Raw genomic sequence first — 20910 nt, 5'->3', positions numbered from 1 at the left:
ATATATTTAATTTAAACTTCTATAATTTAACTTTTAATAATGGCTATATTTAATAATCAGCCCTCAAAATTTCTGAAAACTTAACAACTGACTCTCATGAGTTAGCATAAGCCTAATCTAGCATATCATATAATTGTGTATCTAGAAAGGCAAAGAGAATCAAGTAAAACAAACAAGCAAAAAAAAAACACAAACAAAAATAACTAACAGAACCAAAGAAGATTCAATTAAGTTGGTTGGATCCAAAATCAACATAATTATAAAATATAGAACAGAAGCCATTGATTTACAATGGCAACAAGAACAATAAAAAATTAAGGAAAAGCCTAATGCATAATGAACAAGGCATACATTGAGAGATGTGTAAAACTTTACTGATTCACATTTTAAAAGACATGAATAAATGAAGAGTTGTAATTTGTTCCTGTATAGAAAGGAGAGAGATAGAGAGTCAGAAACATCGATGAGAGAGAAACATCAATCAGCTGCCTCCTGCTCATCCCCCACTGGGGAAGTGCGCGCAACCCAGGTACATGCCCTTGACTGGAATCGAACCTGGGACCTTTCAGTCCGCAGGCCAACGCTCTATCCACTGAGCCAAACTGGTTTCGGCGGTGTTGGTTCTTTCTCAACGTATACTCTATAAACATTGGCAAGCTGATTCTGAAGTTTATTGGGAAAGAATGCCCATAAATGAATTTTTGAAAAAATTTGGTCTCATGTATACAAATATCCTATGAAACATTGGTAAATAAAATAGTGAGATTCTGGTGCAGGAATAATCCTATCTAATAAAGAGGGAATATGCTAATTGACCCTCATGCCATTGCAAAGATGGCAGCACCCACAGCCAATAAGGAGGGAATATGCTAATTGACTGCAATCAGGCCAGGAGGAGAAGGCAGTTGGGGGAGAGCAGGCTGGTGGGGGAGGCAGTTGGGGGTGAGCAGGCCAGCAGGCAGAGTGATTAGGGGTGATCAGGCAGGCAGGTAAACAGTTGGGAGCCAGCAGTCCCAGATTGTGAGAGGGATCAGGCCTAAACCAGCAGTCAGACATCTCCCAAGGGGTCCCAGATTGGAGAGGGTGCAGGCTGGGCTGAGTGACACCCCCCACCCCAGTGCATGAATTTTGTGCACCAGGCCTCTAGTCAAATATATTAATGAGACAGAAAAAATAGTTCAAAATGTTTCATTTGTAACAGAAGTATAGTACATGAGAAAGGAGGCAATTCACATCAATGGGGGGTGGGTGGGTGGTACAATTTAACTATCCTATGATTTAATAAAAAGTTTAAAAAATTCTCATGTCACATCAGACAAAAAAGAATAATTCCAGGTGCCTTAAAGAGGTAAACATTAATGAAATATATGACTTTAGAGAAACACAGGAAGTTATTTTTGTAATCTTGGCATGGTGAAAGACTTCCTTAGCAAGACATAAAACCCAGAAGGGATAAAGGAAGCAATGGACAGATTCTTAAAAACTTACAATTTTATACAGAAAAAAACCTCCATAATTCAAGTTAAAAAATAAGTTACAGACTGAGAAGAAATATTTGCTACAAATGTATTAGTCAAAAGATATGAACTAACAATATATCAAGAGTTCCTATAAATCAATAAGAAAAAGATAACCCTACTAAAAGAAGCATCTAAGCCATCTCTGTCCAACAGAAATATAATGTGAGCTATCTACATAATTTTAAAAATTTAAGTAGCCATATTAAAATTATTTAAAACAGCATATCTATAATATTATTATTTGAACATGTAATCAATATGAAAATATTAATGAGATGTCTTACTCCTTTTTCTTAGACTGTCTTTGAAATCCCTTGTCTTATACTAACATTATCTCAATTCAGGTTAGCCACATTTCAAGTGTCCCATAGCCACATTTGGCTAATGACTGTCATATTGGACAGCACAGATCTATCTAAGCAATTCACAAAAGAAATATCAATGGCCAATAGAGTAAAATATGCTCTACCTCATTAATATTAAGGAATACTAGTACAAATAAGAGAAACAGGAAGATACTACATTTCACATATCACATTGACAAACATTGAAAAAAATTACTGGAAACTAATCGTAGATACAGAGAAGTTTATTATAGGGTTATTTGTATAGGAAAAGGGAATGAAGGAAAGAAAGAAAAAGGGAGGGGAGAAGGAACAGCTCAGGTAGCTGATTGAGTTCAGGTTAGAGTGCATTCATGGAATAGAAGCTTTGCAATGATTAAAAAGAATTATTTGAACTATAGTTGCTAACATGGAAAGTGCTCTAAGAATAATAGAAAGAAAAAAATTGTGAAAAATTTGATGTGATATGATATATACATATATATACATTTATATAACATTAATAATACTTTAGGTTTGTTTGTATGTATACATATGTTTCTAAATGCATTGAAAATTACCTGAAAGGATAAAACTGAAGGATTAACTGCTCTCTGGTAGGAGTGTGGTGGAGAGGCTTGTTGATAGGAGGCAGTGAGAGCTTCATTGTACAATGTGTAAACTTCTGCTTTAAGCACATTAGATTTTTAAATATATATATTTTTATTATTTACTAGAGGCCCAATGCATGAAGATTCGTGCAAGAATAGGCCTTCCTTCCCCTGGCTGCCGGCACTGGCTTCCCTCCGGCACCCTGGACGCAGGCCTTCACTCCGGGCCAGAGCCACCTTCCGCCTTCACTCTGGCCCTGCCATCCTCCTGTAGCTCCCTCCATCCCCCCGCCTTGCCTCCCATAGCAAGCGTCCTGCCCTGCCCTGCCCCGCCCCGGCTGCCCCATCTTTGTTGCATCAATTTGCATATTTCCTCCTTATTGGCTGTGAGCGCCACCAGCTTTATCATGAAGTGATGGTCAATTTGCATATTCTTTCTTTATTAGATAGGATTTCAGAGAGGAAGGAAGAGGGAGAGAGAGAGAAAAATATCAATGATGAGAGAGAATCATTGATTGATTGCTTCCTGCATGCCCCCTACTGGGAATCAAGCCAACAACCCGGGCATGTGCCCTTGACTGGAATAGAACTGGGACCCTTCAGTCCGCAGGCTGATGCTCTATCCACTGTGCCAAACTGGCTAGGGCAGCATGTTAGATTTGAAATTGGGAAAGGTTCCTTTTTGCACATGAAGACTCAAGAAGTCAAAGTTCTTCCCACGGAGCTAGTTCTCTCACTTGTCCTAGTCCTTACAAATGTGCTGAAGCCATCCCAGGGAGAGAGAGCTTACTAATAGGATGTATGTTTTTATAGTGCTGCAAATATTGGGGAATCAGTAGTTATTTTTGATAATTACAATTGGAATATCTCAACATTGAAAGTATTTCACTCTATCCACATGTTCTGTCATCCAACAATCTTTTCTGAATGTGGATGTAGTGCAAGTCCCCATGGTAGGCATTGGAAGAATATCAAGATAAGGATTCAGAGTCCTGATTTAAGAGGTCTCATCCCACTCTGAGTATCATAATATGGAACAGGGAAGTAAGCTACTTTGGTTTTCTTAACAGCGGAGTGGTGTTAGAGTCCTCATTTTTCAACAGAATGAATTGTTTTAAAAGGTCGGGTTTAGTTGGCGTGGACTTTTTGCCCTTCATCCTTCCCCATTTCATTAAGCCTGGAATAGATATGTGACCTCCAAGTAGAGGACAGAAGCCACACCTAAGGATAGCATTGAAACTCCCAAATTGCACCAGATGACCTTTAATGAACAAATGCTCAGTTCACTAGAACTCATGCAGGAGGGAGAACGTCACCTCGGCAGAGTATTAGCTGTGATCCTTGATAAATAAGCTATTGTTTTAAGGGAGCCATTTGCTCGAGTAAGCAGACAGGTGCTTCAGCTACACTGTGTGCAGAGATTTCCTGAAGCAGCAGTGAAGTTACTTACTGGTTCAAGTGTCCTCCTGGGCAAAGTTTTCTAGAACCAACAGCTAAGCCAGGCTTAGTTAGGCACCTCCACACTCAGTGTTGGTTCTCAATTTCCCTGTTTTTTAACAAACAGTTAACAGGGGTAGCCCCAGTTCTTAGCCCTAATAGCTACACTGTGGATGTAGAGCAAGCATGTCAAACTCAAAGGCTAACACGGGCCAAATGAACAAGGTTAAGTTTATGTGGGCCACAAAAAAACCCAAAAGCTTCAATTTTCATAGAAACGTAGGTTTATTTCAATAGAGACATGCTAAATACAAAGGGCTGAAATAAATGAGTAATCATTAACATAAAATAATAGAACATTTAAATAAAAATTAATACTTTTTCTTGAACGTTAATTTATCAGACACTGAATAACTGCACAAATTAATAAGCGTAATGTAAATAAACCTATTTTTCTTGTTCTCTGAAAGCAAAGTATTTCCTGTTGCACACACCAAACAAGTCAGCACAAGACTAATGACGCGGCAATCAGCTGCTAAAATATTCGCTGCTAGTATTAGTGGAGAGAAATGGTGTGCCTGCACGGAAGGCACATAAGGGAAATGAATGCAACACGATTATAGCTATCAGTTATTAGCGAACATTGTAGTTCATTATTAATAATTATGTATAACAGGATATTGTAAAAATTAAATTATGAAATTTTAATTAAAACGTTCCTTACATACCATTATATTGGCTGGGCCACAAAAATATTCATTGTGGGCCTCATGCGGCCCACAGGCCGCGAGTTTGACATGCTTGATGTAGATGGTCGCAGTTCCAGCAGGGAGTGGCAGTCTAGAAAAACTTGGCTCTATTAAAGCCTGACAGCTCAGCAAGTTCTATACTGCCCACTTCCAGACTTTTCATGATGTGAGAAACTATTCATTTAAGCCAATGTAATTAAGTGTGTGTTACAGGCAACAACATTAAATTTCTAATCAATATACCTTGAGGGAGACGGATTATCATGTGTTAAAGGACGGCCAAACTCTTAATGGATTTTTCTGAAAAGAGAAGTAAACATAGGCCAAGGATGAAGGGCCTTCTAAGCCATGCTAAGAAGATTGGGTTTTATCTGGAGTGCAGATGGGGAGAATTTGTCAAAAAATGACATGACCAGAGTGTGTTTTAGAAAACTCTGGTGGTGTTTTATAGAATAGGTTAAGGCAACAATTTTCAACCAGTGTGTGGTGGCACACAATAGACTGGGAGACCTTCCAGGAGACCTTCCAGACATTCTTCTGGACAAAGCCATGGTGGCGGGGCCAAGGTAGAGGTAGTTAGAGGCCAAGAGGAGAGGGCAGTTGTGGTCAAATAAAAAAAATGAAAACAGCCAACACAACAATAGCCATTTGATGTGAATGGATCAAAATCATACCTAGTTTTAATCAGAGCAGCCAAAAATAAAATACATATTTTTATGTGCCACAGAATTTTAGTAACTAGTTTATGTGTGCCATGAGATGAAAAAGGTTAAAAATTGCTGAATTAGAAAGAAGCAAACTGGAGTCAAAGAGGCTGCTGCCACAACCTAAAATAAATGTTAAGGTTCTGAGCTGTGGTGATGGCTGTAAAGATTGATTCATTCACTCTTCCATTCCATAAGTGTAGACTGAATGCCTATTGTTTGCCAGGCACTGTGCTAAACATTGGAGATTCAACGGTAAGTTGCCAAAACAGTCCCTGTAGGCTGAGGATCTAACACATATCTAGCTCCTACTATATGCCAAATGTTTTTGTTTTCTTTTTTCAAAAACAACTTTATTCATGACAGATATTAAAAAATAAGCTCCCACCCCCTGGAAATGAGCTAAAAGAAAAAAAAAAAGCAAAATCCACCTTTCACCTCCCTGTGCCCACTTCCTCCCATTCCCTCCAAATAAAAGGGAGAAAAGGCAAAAACAATTTCCCCAAAATAAGGTAGTGCATTTCCCCAGGGGGAAGAGGAATTTACACTGGAGCTGCTGGGAGCAGAATGGAGATCTTCCAGCTACAGAAATCTGCAAAGACACTCAAAACAGAAGAAGAAACGAAAGGAAATAAAGTAGAGGAGGAGCAGGGAGCCAGAAAAAAAGGGTGGAGTGGGTGGGTGGTGGACCAGGCCGGGCAGGAGCAGGCAGGAGAGTCTGAGAAAGTGGGAGAAGGTGGAGGGAAGGTAACAAGAACAGTCTGGTGTCCTTCCAGTGCCCTGGATACAATTTAATAAAAAACAAACAAAAATCCCTCCTACCAATCATGCCCACATGCCCTTGAGCAGCCCCCAAAGGTACAGGGAGATAGGGGCAGCAGTTTGCACAGCTGAGTGAGTCCATGGGAATCCCCAGAGTGAAGGAGAAGCACCCTGCCCCACACCCTGGGCCTCTCCAAAGCAGGGCCCCCTCGGCAGTTATGGGAATCTCCCCCTTTCCACAGTGTGTGTGTGTGTGTGTGTGTGTGTGTGTGTGTGTAAAACCCTAATATGCTGAATGGCGGAACAACCGAACAACCGGTTGCTATGATGTGCGTTGACCAGAAACCACCAGAAGGTGCACATGGAATATGGCGGGCATCAGCAGCAGGGAGCAGAGTATGAAACCTGATTGGCATAGGCCGTGGCAGGATGGTAGAGCAGGTAAATGGGGATGCCAGACCAAGACAGGGTGCCGGTCGCTGTCATCAGAGTGAGCCTCTGGTAGTTACTGAAAATTCTTTGCTCCAGCATGCCATGGTCCCACCTGGTGCTTGCACCTGCTGCCGGCACCTGGCGCTGGCCCTGATTGCTCCCTGATTGCTTGATACCATTAGCGGGTGCAAGCAGTGGCTGCCAGCTCTGATCGCCCCTCAGGGCTTTTCCACCTCCCCCTGCTCCTGAGGGGTGATTGGGGCCAGCAGCTGTCTCTCGCACCTGCTGCTGGCAATGGCCTCACTCGCATCCATTGCCAGTGCCCGGAGCTGGTCCCAATTGCTCAGCGCCATCAGCGAGTGCGAGCAGCGGCTGCCAACCCCAATCACCCCTGAGGACTTCTCCACCTCCCCCTGCTCCTGAGGGGTGATCAGGGCAGCAGTCGCTGCTCACACCCTCTGCTGGCATCAGCCCCAATTGCTCTGCACTGTCAGCGGGTGCAAGTGGGGCTGGCACCATCAGCGTCTGAGAGCAGCGGCTACAGGAGTGGGGCTGCCGGCAGACAGAGGACTGGGGGCCGCAGCAGGAGGGGCTGGGTGGGGGCATGGAGGATGGGCTGAGACCGCCCTTGTGCTCACCGCAGCCTCGTGGCCCACAGTCCTTTCAAGGTGCACAAATTCGTGCACTAAGCCCCTAGTATATATATATATATATTTCCCCCATGAAGGTTATCTTCTGTTTTTCTTTTTAAATTCATTTCCCCCTTCTCTCCTCTTTTTTTTTCTTTCTCTTCTCCTAATACACACTTTTTAAAGTAAGGGAACTACCATGAAGTCACTCTAGCCAGGGCCCCTACAGACCTGACCAGGGACTGCTGTTAAAATCACTGTAGAATGGCCCTAGCTGGTTTGGCTCAGTGGGTAGAGCATTGGCCTGCGGACTGAAGGGTCCCAGGTTGGATTCCCATCAAGGACATGTACCTCGGTTCCCTGGCCCTAATTAAGATACATGCAGGAGGCAACTAATCCATGTGTCTCTCTCACATCTATGTTTCTCTCTGTTTCTCCCTCTCCTTTCCACTCTCTCTAAATATCAATGAAAAAAATATCTTAAGGTGAGGATTCACAACAACAACAACAACAAAAATCCTGTAGAATGGAGATGGGAGCTGTTGTAGTTTATGGTCCTAGCACCAAGGCGGGCACGCAGGAAACTCCGGCCTGCGGTGCTGATGCCTGGTCTGTTGGTTCATTTGGGGATCACTTAGATTTGTCTTCCTCTAAATAGGGACTCATCTAAGGCCAAATCCTCACTGACTATCTGAGAACTCTATATATGCAAAACCTTTGGGATGGCCACTAAATTTGCCACAGAGTATGGTAACTCGGGGCCTGAGCCACAGCCAAGAACGTGTGCACCCAGCTCGAGTGCTCTCGCAGCACAGTCCACATTGCCAACATGGATGGAGTGGGCAGAGCCTCCATCTTCCCACAACACCATGATCCCTGGCCCTGCGTTGCCTGGAGGTGGACTTACGTTCATCTGCTTCTCCCCTCATTCTGTAACTCCTTTAGCTTCTCATCTTCTTCTTCCATCTCGCTGACTCAAGTTTTGATCGCTTCCAGCTTGGGTCCTCAATGGTGCTGAGCCCCCCTTTCATCTTTGACCAATCCTGGCTCCTTCCTCCTTCTCCTTCTCCTCCTCCTCCTCCTCCCTCTCCCTCCTCCCTCCTTCTCTTCCCTTCTCCTCCTGGTGGCCTGGGCTCCAGAGTCTGGCCCTGGCCTGGGCTAAGGGGAGGAGAAAGGGCAAGGGGCCAGGGCAGCTTCTCTTCAGGCTTGGGCTCCACTTCCTCAGACTGCAGGCCATTCCATAGGCCCATAGGCCCCTGGGACCTCCCCGCCCTCCCCAACACCTGCCACCTGGCTCAGTCTAGGCCAAATGCTTTATATTCATTATCTCAATTACTCTTCACAAAACAGTGTGTGTGTGTGTGTGTGTGTGTGTGTGTGTGAGAGAGAGAGAGAGAGAGAGAGAGAGAGAGAGAGAGAGAGAAGTGGGTGCTATTATTATCTTTCTTCACAGATGAAAAACCCAAGACATTAAAGAAGTGTATAATGACAGATATTAAAGAGGTTGACCAATTTGATTTCTTCTGACATAAATGGTTGCTGATCTATGCTAGAGAGCTGAACTCAGTACACTTTCAGCTAATGGTTTCTACAGCATTTCCCCTGTTGGGCAATCAGCAAACACTGACAGCTTCATTTCCAAACCCAGCCCCAAGTCAATTCCACTGCAGCTTTTGTCCTCAAACGAGCAGTTTTTTATGAAGTGAATTAATATGTGATGCTTTGGGGATGAATATTCAGGGAGACTTTATTTTTTAATATGTCCACAGTCTCTATATCCTCCAGGTAAGGTGTACCAGAAGAATGGCTTATCCCACTTCTACTTACCATAGTTCTTCAAATATACATTCCTTTTCTTTACCCTGGACCTGTTCATTCTCTTACTCAACTGAGGCAACTCAATTTCACTTTAACTGCATAATTAGGAAATCACCAGCTACCATTTCACATCTCAGTAATAAGAAGAGATCTCAGGCTCTGTCCGTGGCCTGCCCACTGGCACTGTGACCGAGTGCTGCCGCAGTCTTCCTCTTTTCTTTTGGACACTCCTTAAGTAACAGACTGCAGATTGACCACTCCTTCCATTCTTCCCGGCATGCCTCTTGGAATCATCATCTTACTACCAAGATTTCTAAAGCTCACCTCTTGGGAGCTCATTAGAAACAACAAATTGTCCTTTGAATAGTCCCCTGGTTTTTCCCATTTTCTATTCTTTCTTTTTTTTTAACACCTGTTAAATAATAGAAGCAGCCAACACCAGGCCTGTGCTACTTCCTCTAACCTTTCCTACACCCTGTTAATGCACTTTCTGCCCCATTCATCTCTGCATCATTTCCTCTGTGACTGGCCTCTTTCCCAGCACCGTTCCTCCCCATTGCAAGCCTGTGCCTGCTTTCCCACACTTACACACTGCAGCCTTCCCCAACCTTCCAGATCTTTCTCCACCAGTCGCCCCAATTTCCTTATTGCATGCCCTCCTCTCAGCCTTAGTCCTCTCAGAAAACTTTTCTTTCTCAATAGGCAGCATATTTTACTTTTATGAAAGTAGAATATGAAAGAATGTGGTCACAATGTCACATTACCTTTTACATAAACCCTTTAAATCATTTTTGCTATTATTCATGAGCCTACAGAACCTAACATAAGGAAATACTTAGAGACATACTTCATATTAGAATAGAGTATAGATAAATACATATATATCGGGAGATTGATTGATTATAAGAATTGGTTACATAATGTGGAAGCCAAGAAGTCCCACCACCTGCTGTCTGCAAGCTGGAGAACCAGGACAGCCAGTAGCTTAATTCAGTCTGAGAACCAGGGAGCATCGATGTCCAAGGGCAGATGATGGTGTCCCAGTCCACCAGGGAGCAAAGTTGCCTTCTTCTTTATGTTCTCCTCAGGCCAGCAACAGATGGGATGATGCCAGCACACATTGCGAAGGGCCATCTGCTTTACTCAGTTCACCAACTCAGATATTGCTCTCTTCCAGAAACTCCCTCGCAGATACACGTAGAAATATTGCTTCACCAGCTGTCCCAGCACCCTGAAGCCCAGTCAAGTCACACCATCAAAGGCAGTAATATGGATGGCTATATACAGACCTGGGCCAAGAGCTACTTAGAGACTGGCATGGAAAAGAGGGAGAACTTCCCACTCGGGACAGAGTTCCTGTGGGCGAAAAGAGGCACTGTCCCAGTAAGAGTGCACTGCAACACAGTCATAAAATATTCCAAAGGAAGAATGAAGTAGAACGTGCTGTCTTTTTTCTTTAATGTGCTCTTAACTACAGATATCATTGAATCATTAAAGAAAATGAACAATTAGCCAACATAATGATTACAATTAAGAAAACTTTTCCTTTTTATGTGTTAATTTGAGAGAGAAAGGAACACTGATTTATTGTTCCACTTATTTACACACTCATTGGCTGCTTCTTGTATGTGCCCTGATGAGAGGCTGAAACTGAACTCTTGGCATATTGGGGTAATGCTCTCACCAACTGAGCTACCTCGCTAAGGCCAAGAAAACTATTATAATATAGATATTGCTATAATGATCTATTATACCAACTATTTTGAAAAACTATAAAAAGATAAAACTAATAAAGAAATCAAAGAGGTAAAATAAAACCTACAATTATGAAGCTACCCTGCATCTTAGCTTTGATTTTTAAATAGTACTAAAATCTTTACAAGCCAAAAATTCTTAAATATTCTTTTTAATAAATATTATAACAGCCCTGGCCAGTGTGGCATGCAGGAGGCAGCCAATCGATGTTCTGCCCTCACATTGTTTCTCTCTCTCTTTCTCCTTTACTCTCTCTCTAAAAATCAATGGAAATATTTTTTAAAAAATATTACAACAGTGCAATTTAAAAAATTATAATGTAAAGGGACAATATGGAGATATTAACAGAGGTTTTAAAATATTTTATTGTTGCTACCACATAAACCAGACTTGCTTCATAGCTGGTTTCAACCACAGGTTGTGGGACAGGGAATCCAGAACTTTCTCCCACTTCCTGCCTACTGTAGGGGAGAAAAAAATATGGAGGAAGGAGACATTGAAGGGCAAAACAAGGAGATTAAATAAGAAAGAAAAAATATAAGGGAGAAGTTGGAGGAGGAAAAAATGAAACGGGGTGAGAATAATCAAGGAGAAAAAAAGTTGGATATAGGAGAAAAAGAGTGATGAAAAGAAAGTAAGACAGAAACTGAAAAATAAGCTGCTTATGCAAGTAGGGTCGACATACAATTTGCTTCTCTTTGCAGATGGGAGCATACGTACCATCTACTAGTTTTTTAAACTTTGCTTTCATTATATCTGGGTTTTTCTTGAAGCTAGGAATTCTTGTCATTTTTTTTCTTTACTTCTCTCCCACCCTCTTCTCACCCACCCAACAACATTAACCTAGAATTGGGTGGAACAGTAAAAGGGAAAAGGGAGGAAAACACAGATGGGCATCTGGAAATTTGAAGTGAGTCCCTAATGTCCCACACGCTCTCACAGAGAACACTCGGACAATGTTTGCCTGGAAAAGGTGAGCCGAATGGAATCCATCTTGTGATGTAAGCAGCTGAGAGACAAATGAATAGAGGTGTGTGGCTCCTACCTCACTCCTTGCTTTCTGGGCAGTCATAGCTCTCTGCTCCTGACAGGGCTTTTCCTTTGAAGAGTCAAACCCTTTGCCAAGCCATCTTTCAGCCAAAAGCCATTTCCCTCTAGTTTACAGGAAAAAGAGGAAGACAAAATCCCACCCATCCTTTTCTGAGCTGTTATTTTCCACTTCAAATTAATGAGCTTCTCACAGTGAGACCAAGTTGCTTTGCTCAGATAATGAAATCATACTGTTGTTTCACACGAGGCAATTCAAACTGATGTGGATCTTAGCTATTTGGGGACAAAGTCCTTCATATGGCTGAAAAGAAGGACTGCTACTGTTTTATTGAGATAAAAGTTATCTCCATATTTCTCTCAAATTTTTTTCCAAACATTGACAGAGGAATTGACAATGAAGAGTTTAATATTCACTTGGGGTATTTCAACTATGAATCTATATTTTACGAGTCTTCTAGGGGCTGGTAAATGTTTCAGAATATATGCTGAAAACGTTAAAAACATCTAGACCAGGTATCCGCCACCATCCCATTTCCACAGAATGCTAACCTCACAGGAAAGACACATCTCTCTGCGTTACTGTATCAAGGAACACCTACTGAGTGGAGAGGTGTGGGCCTGTGCTCCTGGCAGTCATGAGAGACTCACACCTTACAGGTAATAACTGACAGAAAAAATAAGTAATGTGAGTCTCGGTGGTATTAATTCCTGTTTTGGTCTCCCACCATCTGGGAGTCCTTAAAGTCAAAATTAAAAGCCAAGCTAGAAGGTATTCCTGGGCACAAATAAGAATTACTTTCAGCTAGGAGAATCAGAAAGTGAGATAATTTGTCTACTCAGGCACATATTTAATAAAAGTACCCAAAGCATTGGTATTAGAATGACTAGTTTCTTCAAAAAAGGAGGGAGATGGTGAGCTTCTGAATGCTGCCCACCTAAAGAGCTACCCAGCACTGGGCTGGAGGATATGGAGATTGTAGTAGAGAGTTCAGAGAAATAGGAAAAGGGCCAGCAAAGGAAAATCACATGGGACAGGGACAAGAGTGGCTCTTCCCCAAATATTAACTGAAATTAGAAAGAAAACAAAGAGATTCATCTTCAAATGATGAATGTAGCGTGTAAACATTTTTCATTGGTAAGCATGAGTTTGCAATCTGAAGAATTTGTAGTTTTGCAGGCGAAGATGAACAGGGCAAAAAGTAGAAATTTCACATTGGTCAGTTTTAAACAAAATGCTTCATTTATTATTTGCCACATTATGTTCTAGCCATGTCCTAGAAAATGGTGACACCGAAACCAAGGGGATCAGAACATATCCTGAAGCAACACTAGTCTCACCTTCACCTCCAGGTAAGGCCAGGAAATAAAATTACACACAAAAGAACCCACAAAATGCCTAAGCATTCTATTGTAGAAGACAGGTCTAACATGAGGAGAAAAATTCATTCTTTCAACAAGTATTTATTTAACATCTACTATGTGCTTAGGCAATGGATGCTGAGGGTGCAGCAGCAAATGAAACAATGTACATTGGGACTTTGTTCCAGTGGGGGAGACAAATAGTAAACAAACAATACAATATTAGGAAGTGAAAAGTTATATAAATAAAATTAAGCTGTGTACAAGAATAAAGTATAAATAAATAAGGGGATAAAGTATTAAGCAGAATGATCAGTGAAGGAAGGTCTCTCTAATCAGCTGTCTTACCAGCAGAGGCCTAAATGAAGTAAGGAAGGGAGTCATGTGGTGCATAAAGGAAACAGTGAGTGCAAAGGTCCTGTGGCAGGTATATGCTTGAGGCAATAAGCATATGCAGAATGAAATATGCATGTGTTACATGCAAGAAGGCAAGCAGGGCTGGAGTGGAGCTAAAGTGAGTTCACTCCTCTGAGGTCTCCCTTTTGTAGTAAAGAAATTGAATGGCAAAGAAGTTAATTACCTAATAATTGTAGCTTCTATCCAGAAAGATTATTGGTAACAAACCTGGAGAGGTGAATTGACTTACCTGAGTTCGACCCATTGGTCCTTGATGGAATCAGGATACATCTTCTAGGACTGCTGCTAGTTTATTTGGTACCTTTGAGCACGTTAGGAAAAGGTGTCTCTTTCTCTCAGAAAATACCACTTCACTCTAGGGTGTACTCCTCAGCCAGTGGTGCTTGGCCTGGATTTCAACTATCACCTGCCTCCTCAGCCAGGCACCCTGGGCTGGGCCAACCTGTACACCACCATGCAGTGGCCCAGAACCAGCAGATTATTCCCTATACCATAATACCTCCCCTACTAATGATCATACAGTTCCCAAGTCTTCAGTTTCATGGTTGAACTCTTAGTTAATTTTGATCAGATAGCTCATCTGGCAATAGTTGTGCAGCACATTCCTTTGAACACCTTGGTCTAGGTTAGTGGTTGGCAAACTCATTAGTCAACAGAGCCAAATATCAACAGTACAATGATTGAAATTTCTTTTGAGAGCCAAATTTTTTAAACTTAAACTATATAGGTAGATACATTGTTATTAACTTAATTAGGGTACTCCTAAGGCTTAGGAAGAGCCACACTCAAGGAGCCAAAGAGCCGCATGTGGCTCGTGAGCCGCAGTTTGCCGACCACTGGTCTAGGTTGACTTGTGGAAAAGATGAGGTAGTTTGACCATAGATGGAGAATGAGATGCTTCTAAGTCTTTTGCTGCTCTAACAAATTACCATACCATAAACTATCTTATGATTCTAGAGGTCAAAAGCCTTAATATCAAGGTGTCAGCAGAGTTGCCTTCCTTCAGGAGCCTCTAGTGAGTAATCTATTTCCTTGCCTTTTCCAGCTTCTGGACACCACCTCCATTCTTGGCTTGTAGCTCCTTCTTCCACCTTCAAAAGTAGCAGCATAGCATCTTCAACTCTCTCTCTCTCTCTCTCTCTCTCTCTCTCTCTCTCTCTCTCTCTCCCCCCCCCTCTCCCTCCCCCTCTCTCCCACCTTCCCTATTAACCTCTGCTAGTGTCACCTTCCTCCTCTGACTGACTCTCCCATCTCCCTCTTAGAAGGACCCTATGATTACAATGGGTGCACCTGGATATGCCAGAACCATCTCCATCTTATGATCCTAAATTTAACCACATATGCAAAGTCCCTTTTGCCATCTTAAATTGAGATGGCAGCTGCTGGGGATTAGGATGTGGACATGTTTAGGAGACATAATTCTTCTATCTACCACAAGGTGTAACAGAGAAGTGCACTCACTGAGAAGGCCCCTTGCACATCACTGTTCCTGGCCTTAAATTTCTTTTACAGATTCATTTTTTACTCCTTAAAGACTTTTTCATTTTTTCAGAATTCACTGATAAAATGTAAATGCTGGCCAGAAGGTATAACATGTTAAGCCTATCTGTAGAGATTTTAGTGGGAGGATAAAGACCCTGGGAAATAATTAGAGAATATAGGAGAAGTGTTTCCCAGTTTTTGCTAAGAGCTAATTTACCCTTTAGAAGAGCAGGTGATGAGGAATCTCAAATTCTGGTCATTAACTAGTTGTTAACCATAGAAACTGCCTTTCATATCTTTGTGTCTCATTTTCCTCATTGTGAACTAATGACATTTAAACACCTATTTGTGGAAGTACCTTTGACAAGTGTAACAAAGTATAGTGCCTAATATTCCTTTAGTGATAAATCTTTGAGATGCATTGTCTCCTTTAACGCTTACAATTGCTCTTTGAGGCAGGAGCTATTGTCACCAGAAAGGGATTGGGACTGAGGCAGGTCTGCTCTGGCACAGTCTGGAATGTGTAGGACTTGACGTTGGTGCAGGAAAGATTTCACAATATGAATCCAGGTGATTTTGAGAGTATATTTATTAAAGCTGGAGACAGGGAAACTAAGGAAGTGTGTAAGATTAAAAGAGGCAAGATCATTGCAATAGGAGCATATAGGCAAAGCTACCTTGGCCTTTGGAAATGTGAGGAGGAGTTGAGCGTAGGCAAGGCTGACTTGGTCCTTTAGGAAAAATGTCACAGAGGCAGAAGTGAGCTAGTTGGGCTGCATGGACTCAGAAATCAAATTACAGAGGCAAAAGGGGCACCCTTGGGGACAGGTTCAAGGGGTCAGCCTGACTCGAGCTGCCACTGCCTGCTGTTCCCCTTGTGTGGGACTCTTATAACTTAGGAAAAAGGAAGCAAAGATATGCACCCCAGGAAGGAAGAGAAGGGGTGAAGGGAGGAGGCGCAGGCATGCCCAAGAGAGAGCATGCATTGGGTCCTTTGTCTTAGGGTTTTTACCTATTTTCTAAAGATGGGAATTTTAGGGGAGATCTCAGGAGTATCTCAATAGAATATTGGTCAGCTTTTCAGGTGTGTTATTTAGCATGCTGATTCATCAAAATGAATGTATAGAGGAGTCAGGGTCATTCTCTGGGCAGTTTTCCCTTCAAAGAATGTCACTGAAGAGGGACTGGGACTGAGGGGGTCTGGAATGCATAAACCATTTGCTTCTAAGTGTCCTTGGTTAGAGAACAAGGAATAAGACCTGCAATTGCTTAATCCCTTCACTTTCATCCAGTTCCCCAACTCCCCCTCCCTTATGACAGCTGTAAAAACAAACAAATATCCTATATGATAAAGAGCTAATATGCAAATGGTCATCATGCCATCATGCCATAACAGCTCAGACACTCAACACTGGGAAGAGAGGACTGGGGACCAGCCAGGCACAAATGAGCTCACGAGAGAGGAATGGGGACCAGCCAGGCAATGGCCTGGAAGAGGGACAAGCCACCAGCTCCGTAGTCCGGGGTGCCAGCAGCTGCGCCTGTGCCTGCAGCCCAGGAGAGGGACAAGATGCCTGTCCTGTGGTCCCAGGCACCTGCGGCTGTGACCCAGAAGAAGCCACCCACCCACAATCCCCTGTGGCTGCGGCCAGCCCGGGAGAAGACAGCCTGGGTCCTGGATGCCTGAGGCTGGCCAGAGGGAAGGAAGCCTGGGTTCTGGGTGCCTGTGACTGGCCGGAAAAGGGAATCCTGGGTCCCGGTTGCGGGGTGAGGCAGAGGTGGTTAGAGGTGATCAGGCCAGCCGGGGGGCAGTTAGTTTGGACTGGAATTGAAGAATGAATTGAAGCAATTGCAGGTCTTATTCCTCGTTCTCTAACCAAGGACACTTAGAAGCAAATGGTTTATGCATTCCAGACCCCCTCAGTCCCAGTCCCTCTTCAGATGGTATAGCAAAGGTGGAGATTTATTGAAGAATAAGTACAGACTCCCACGTGAAAGAGTCCCACAGAACAGACTCCCATATGGTGAGGGGAAAAGGGTCCCACTGACTTCTTGTTTCCATAGTTTATAAAGGCTGCAGTTCCTGTGCCCTGATATCCCCTTTGGTTGGTCAATATTCCCTTTGAATTGGTTATTATAATAACTCCTGAGGCTCTCCTCTCTCATTGTCCTCCTATTCTGGCTGAGCTTTCTTCCTCCTTTATTTTGTAAATATAGACCTCTTGGCTACTCCCAGTTCCCTTAGCTTATGTAGATGTAGCTGTTGCCTCTCCCTTGTGTTGTGGAGATGTAACTGCCCTGGCTTCCTTTTGTTACGGAAATGTACCTTCTCCTAGTCTGTAGCCCAGTGTTTTTTTCATGGACCCCAATTCTAAAAATTCCCTAAGCCTGCCTATATTCCCCTAAAATTCCTGCTATATATATATATATCACATAGACATAGACAACATTGTGGTGATAGCCAGTGGGAAAGGGTGGGTGGAGGTAGATGGAAATGGGCAAGTGGGGATAAATGGGGATGGAAAGAGACTTTGCTTTGGGAGATGGCTCATTATGCTGTGTGCAGTTGATGTTTTGTTCAGTTGTTCACTTGGAACCTGTATGGTTTTGTGAACCATTGGCACCCCAATAAATTCAATTAAAAAGAAAGATTTATCTGGCTATAAATTGCTTGGCCATTTAACTATTTGTCTCAGTTTCCCTATTTTACCAAGGAATTTTCCTGGCTTCTTACTATCCCGCCTCACTATTATTACCCCCCACTTAACAGGTGAGAAGACTAAGGCTTGGGTCGAAAAACCTGACAAAGGTCATACAGTGAGGAGTAATGGAGCTGGGATGTAAACCCAGAATTTCTTAGGTCCAGGGTCTCTGCTTTTTATCACTATAAATTATTCGGTCTGTAAAACATCAATAGGATACTGCAAACCAGTCCAGGGTACAGTATTGGGCATAGCATTAGGGTGAGGTTACAGAAATGAGGTTGAGAAAATAAAGCCAGGGTGTCTTTAAAATTACAAAGGCAGTAATTTCAAGGTAATTGAGGTTTACAAAGAAAATAATTGTAGTTCCGGGGTTGGCTTTCTGAGCCATTTGAAAATCAGGCATCTGGGATGCAAATCAGCAAAGGCTTGCCCTTCCCTCTATCCTCCTCCCTCCCCCAAATTCCATACTCTGGGGAGACAACAACCAATGGCCAGTTTTAGGAAACCACACAGTTAATTTGTTAAACACTCAACTCAAGACTTTAGAGAAGAAAAAAATTAAATCTTGAAGATATCAGAAGGAAGAAAGTAATATGATTTACAAACAAACAAATTAGAAACAGCACATAATTTAAATTAACAAATACATTCAAATGGGACTTCTTTAATAAGAAAACTTCCCACCAAAATAGACTAATCCTGAAATTTCCATCAAGCAAAACACCAAAGAAGAAACATAATAAGAAAAACCATGGACTAGATTATGTAAGAGAGTATTATAAACAATTTAATATGTTTTAATGTAGACAAATGTAATTTCAAAAAGTTGACAACAGAAGAGATGCAAAACAGGAATAGGAATGTATTTCCCATTAAATCCTCCCATGAACAGTTGAGAATGCTCCTCGCATCTCTGCAGGCTGAACTCCTACCCCTTGCTTCCTCCTTTCTTTCATCCACCCGGCTTTTCCTGTCCAGATTCCCCTGACACAGCCTTTCCTGTCACCACCCCTGCTCGATCTGCCCCTCCCTAGCCATCTTGTGTCTTGTGGAACTCAGGCTTAGTTCTGAACAAACTTTCCTACAAGCTAATGTACTTTTAATTACCTATTTACTTATTAAATTATTGTGTTAATCATGAACAAAAACAGACCAAAGTCCTAGTTCTCTGATAACTTATATTTTTAGTGGTGGAAGGCTGATTAGTTTAACACCTCCACAGGCGATGAGGGGAATGAAGAAAAATAAAACAGGCACTGAGACTCACTGGTGGTGAATGTCTGGTTGCCTGAATTTCCCTCAATTTGTAGATGGATTTTTTTCTGCCTCCTTCTGTCACTGGATTCTCTCAAAAGTATCTGACATACCACATACCTTGGTCTGATAACATAGAATAAAATTAGTCAACACACTGGCATAGTAGTGCTTTCAATCCACATTACAAGCCGACCAGGTAAATACTGTCATCATCATGTTTCTTACAGATGCAGAAACTGAGATACAGAGGGATTAAGGAACTTTCTTGTCTCACAGCTAAGTGCTTGAACTGGTATTTGAACCAGAGTGCCTATCCCAAGAGTCCATACACTTTACCCTACAAGTATGTCTATACTTCTGACCAAAGTCATCTTACATGAACTCTTTCCACTGTCCTCTCCACTTCAAAGTTTCTATGTACTTTCTTCTCTATATTTGTTCAAAATTGTCAGTCCTCTTTTCCAAGCTTTACCCCTGCACCTGCCCCTTTCCCTCCAATTATAAACCCTTCTTTTTCCTTTTTTTTTTTTTTTAATAAGGAACAGGGTACTAGTGTGAAATTAACATGCTTTCTTTTTCTCCTGCTCAGTACACAGACCTTTGCCCTAGTTGTTCCGAAGTGTCTGTAAACTTGAAAAGAGATTAGGATTCTTATCACAAGAATGTTAGCAATTCTTAAAAGAGAGGTATAATCATATTTTTACCTGCAAATAGGTTTATGCAGTAAGAAGGTAGCCTTTACATGTCCCCATCTCTAGCAATACATTTAACCAGCTAGCTTCTAGGGATCAGTTCTTTTTTAATATGTTTTTCATTGATTTCAAGGAGGAAGGGAGAGGAGGAGAGAGATAGAAACATCAATGATGAGAATCATTTATCAGCTACCTCTTGCACATTCCCAACTAGGGATCGAGCCCGCAACGCTGGGCATGTGCCCTGACTGGGAATCAATCATGACCCCCTGGCTCATGGATCCAAACTCAACCACTGATCCACAACAGCCGGGTGGGATCAGCTCTTAAAGTTCTGCTATTGTGTGGGGAAAACCCTAGACAACAGAAAACTCCAGGGAAGCAGAGTTAGAGAAGGAGAATAGGACTTAGGGGACTGTGAGAAGAAGAAGGAAGGTTAGAATAAATAGAGCCAGGCAGACCTGTGTCCTAATTGCTCTCTTTCTAGCATTCCAGCCTGGAGAAGGCAATCATGCTAGAGGAATGGCTCCTGCCATCTGCCCATCTAGGACTCCGAGAAGTCATCTCATGGTCATGTTGCCCCATCACGGAGCTCAGCCCCTTCAAGGAAGATTTGATTTCCATGACAAAACATCATCTTACACTACTTTAGTTCTCCTATGTTTCTTATTTCCTCTTCTACTTTTTTACTTTTTCTTACACTTTTCCCAGTTTCACTTCTTCCATTCTTGAAATGTGAGTATTCTCTAAAGTTTTGTCCTCAACACTTTTTCTTTCCTTTATCTCATTTTTTTTTCTTATCATAGTAACTGTCACCTCTAGGAAGATGTTTCTCAAATTCACCTATTTGTTCATAACTTCTCTTTTGAACTTCTATGTTCTATCTCCAAGCCCCCCTAGATATTTTTGCCATTCTTGTTGCCTATAATTCCAACTCAAAACAATTTAAATCATGTATATTTCTTGCCATTTCCCAAAATGTACTTCTTACTTCCCTATAGATGTTAATGACATCACCATTCTTTGTGAATTTCCCTACTTTCCATTTTGAGCAAAAATCCTCCAAATATCTCACACATGTTTATAATAACTTAGTAAAGTACCTAGTACATTATAATTATAGTAGTGGCCCAGCGCATGAAATTCATGCACATTAAAAGGGAGTTCGAGGAAGTATTTTAGTATTGCTATTTGCCCTTTTTTATAAT

The 20910-nt window shown here is 42.1% G+C and overlaps 1 pseudogene; it reads right to left on the bottom strand.

The window, feature by feature from the left end:
- The window catches only part of LOC102761839, a 37215-nt pseudogene extending 29017 nt beyond the window's left edge, over nt 1-8198 (bottom strand).
- Between the last annotated feature and the right edge of the window lie 12712 nt (nt 8199-20910).

Source organism: Myotis davidii, unplaced genomic scaffold, assembly GCF_000327345.1.
Source record: "Myotis davidii unplaced genomic scaffold, ASM32734v1 scaffold494, whole genome shotgun sequence".
Taxonomy (NCBI): Eukaryota; Metazoa; Chordata; class Mammalia; order Chiroptera; family Vespertilionidae; genus Myotis; species Myotis davidii.
This window is presented reverse-complemented; position numbering and strand designations above follow the sequence as displayed.